Below are 3,481 nucleotides of genomic sequence, written 5' to 3'. Positions count from 1 at the left end.
TATCAGTTATTAACTATTTGGAATGTAACTGCGGGCTTATTGATTATTGACTGTTTGAACACATAACACGTGAATGATGGGGTTATTGTAGTTGTATTTACCCTTCCTTTGTTTATGTAAGTCTCAAGGGAATTGGGGTAGTGGGTTTGGACACATGGGGTATGAAAGATTTTCACAAATGCTGGTCAGGGTCCTTGGCTAAGAGGAGACTCTGCCTTGGGCCCGCCGGTGTAATAAACTGCACTCCACTAAAAAAAAAAAAAAAAAAGTTGGACACAACTGAGTGACTTTCACTAGTCCCCTATGATGAAAAGGGCATCGCTTTTTCGGTGCTAGTTCTAGAAGGTCTTATAGGTCTTCATAGAACTATTTGAGTTCACCTTCTTTGGCATTAGTGGTTGGGGCATAGGCTTGGATTACTGTGATGTTGAATGGTTTGCCTTGGAAATGAACTAAGATCAGTCTGTTGTTTTTGAGATTGTACCCAAGTACTGCATTTCTTACTCTTTTGTTGACTATGAGGGCTACTTAATTTCTTCAAAGGGATTTTTGCCCACAGTAATAGATATAATGGCCGTCTGAATTAAATTTCCCAGTCCTGTCCATTTTGTTCATGGATTCCCAAGATATTGATGTTTACTCTCACTGTCTCCTGCTTGACCACATCCAGTTTACCTTGTTTGTTGACCTAACATTCCAGGTTCCTATGCCATATAGTTTTTTACATCACTGCTAGACACATCCACAAGTGAGCATCATTTCTGCTTTGGTCCAGCCTCTTCATTCTTTCTGGAGCTATTTCTCTGTTCCTCCCCAGTAGCATATTGGACAACTTTCGACCTGGGGGCCTTATCCTCTGGTGTCATGTCTTTTTTGTCTTTTCATACTATTTATAGGGTTTTTGTGGCAAGAATTCTGGAGTGGGCTGTTATCCCTTCCTCCAGTAGACCACATTTAGTCAGACCTCACCACTTGACCCATCTATCTTGGTTCACCATGTGAGGCATGGCTCATAGCTTCATTGAATTACCCAAGACCCTTCACCACTACAAGGCTGTGATCCGTGAAGGGGAAGATGAACTTTAAGTGCCATTTGATTGTATTTAGAAAATAGCAAATACTTGTGGGAGGTGTCAACACATTATGTCATTAGTAACTTTGGTTCCAGTTGGTTTGGGATGTCAGAGACTTTCTCCTTTTGACTTGTGCACAGATATGATGGACAGTTTGTATCATATCACACTTGACCCTATAGTGTCCTGCTGGGCCCTGGGAAGCCTACCTTTCTGCGCTTCACTCTTGACCCTAGAGGACTCATTATCTCACTTTGTATATACTCAATTGGTTGAAGAGATGTGAACCGGCCAAAAAGAAGTAGAAAGTCAGAGTAGGAATTGAATGTTTCAGAGTTACCCACACAGATATGCCCAAGACCAGGCAGGTATCACAGTAAGCAACATGCTTGTTCAAGGCTCTGGAACAATCTGGAGGCTGTGTTCGACTGTGGGTAACTAGTTTCCAGGATGGACATGGGTGCAATGTTGCCTGACCGTCCACGCAACCAGGAACCCAGAATCTCAAAGTTCTTAGGCCATTGCTCAGCTTTTGAATGTTGGGAATTAATTTGAATTGCAAATAAATACTTGTCTATGGACCATGTAAACCTAGGTTTAAGAATAAAAAATCTGAAATCAGTTCCTAAGTTACACAGTCAAATTCTATAAAATGGAATCTTAGGACATTGCTATTTTTATAGCTCAAGAAGTGGTCAAATATCAGTAGTTCCCTACAGTTCAACCTAATAGTTTCCAATTTCAAACTATTGAGAATGATAATCTGCATTGTCAGAACTGATGTGCAAGTTACGTGAAATAGAATAACACAAAGTGAAATTTAAGTTATCGTGGGTGGCAACAGCACTGGAAGAGGTCAGTTTTCATCCCAGTCCCAAAGAAAGGCAATGCCAAAGAATACTCAGACTACCGCACAGTTGCACTCATCTCACACGCTAGTAAAGTAATGCTCAAAATTCTCCAAGCCAGGCTTCAACAGTATGTGAATCGTGAACTTTGAGATGTTCAAACTTGATTTAGAAAAGGCAGAGGAACCAGAGATCAAATTGCCAACATCCATTGGATTGTTGAAAAAGCAAGAGAGTTCCAGAAAAATATCTACTTCTCCCTTATTGACTATGCCAAAGCCTTTGATTGTGTGGATCACAACAAACTCTGGAAAATTCTTTAAGAGATGGGAATACCAGACCATATGACCTGCCTCTTGAGAAATCTGTATGCAGATCAGGAAGCAACAGTAAGAACTGGACATGGAACAACAGACTGGTTCCAAATAGGGAAAGGAGTATGTCAAGGATGTATATTGTCACCCTGCTTATTTAACTTACATGCTGAGTACATCATGAGAAACACTGGGCTGGATGAAGGACAAGCTGCAGTCAAGATTGCCAAGAGAAAAAAAAAAAAAGATTGCCAAGAGAAATATCAATAACCTCAGATATGCAGATGACACCACTACTATGGCAGAAAGTGAAGAAGAACTAAAGAGCCTCTTGATGAAAGTGAAAGAGGAGAGTGAAAAAGTTGGCTTAAAGCTCAACATTCAGAAAACTAAGATCATGGAATCTGGTTCCATCACTTCATGGAACATCGATGGGGAAACAGTAGAAACAGTGACTGACTTTATTTTCTTGGGCTCCAAAATCACTGCAGATGGTGACTGTAGTCATGAAATTAAAAGATGCTTGCTCCTTGGAAGGAAAGTTATGACCAACCTAGACAGCATATTAAAAAGCAGAGACATTACTTTGCCAACAAATGTCCGTCTAGTCAAGGCTATGGTTTTTCCAGTGGTCATGTATGGATGTGAGAGTTGGACTGTGAAGAAAGCTGAGCACAGAAGAATTGATGCTTTTGAACTGTGGTGTTGGTGGAGAAGACTCTTGAGAGTCCCTTGGACTGCAAGGAGATCCAACCAGTCTATCCTAAAGGAAGTCAGTCCTGAATATTCATTGGAAGGACTGATGTTGAAGCTGAAACTCCAATCTTTTGGCCACCTGATGGCGAAGAATTGACTCATTGGAAAAGACCCTGATGCTGAGAAAGATTGAAGGCAGGAGGAGAAGGGTACGACAGAAGATGAGATGGTTGGATGGCATCGCCAACTCAATGGACATGAGTTTGAGTAAACTCTGGGAGTTGGCAATGGACAGGGAGGCCTAACATGCTGCAGTCCGTGGGGTCTCAAAGAGTCAGACACGACTGAGTGACTGAACTGAACTGATTCCCACTGCCTACTCTAGGATAAATTTCTTAAAATCGGTGGGCTTTCTGAGAACTGAACTGCATAGCAAAGAGGAACTGCAGAGCCTCTTGATTGAAGGTGAAAGAGGAGAGTGAAAAAGCTGGCTTAAAACTCAACATTCCAAACACTAAGATCATGGCATCTGGTCACATCACTTCATGAC

Source organism: Cervus elaphus, chromosome 32, assembly GCF_910594005.1.
Source record: "Cervus elaphus chromosome 32, mCerEla1.1, whole genome shotgun sequence".
In the NCBI taxonomy this organism is placed as follows: Eukaryota; Metazoa; Chordata; class Mammalia; order Artiodactyla; family Cervidae; genus Cervus; species Cervus elaphus.
This window is presented reverse-complemented; position numbering follows the sequence as displayed.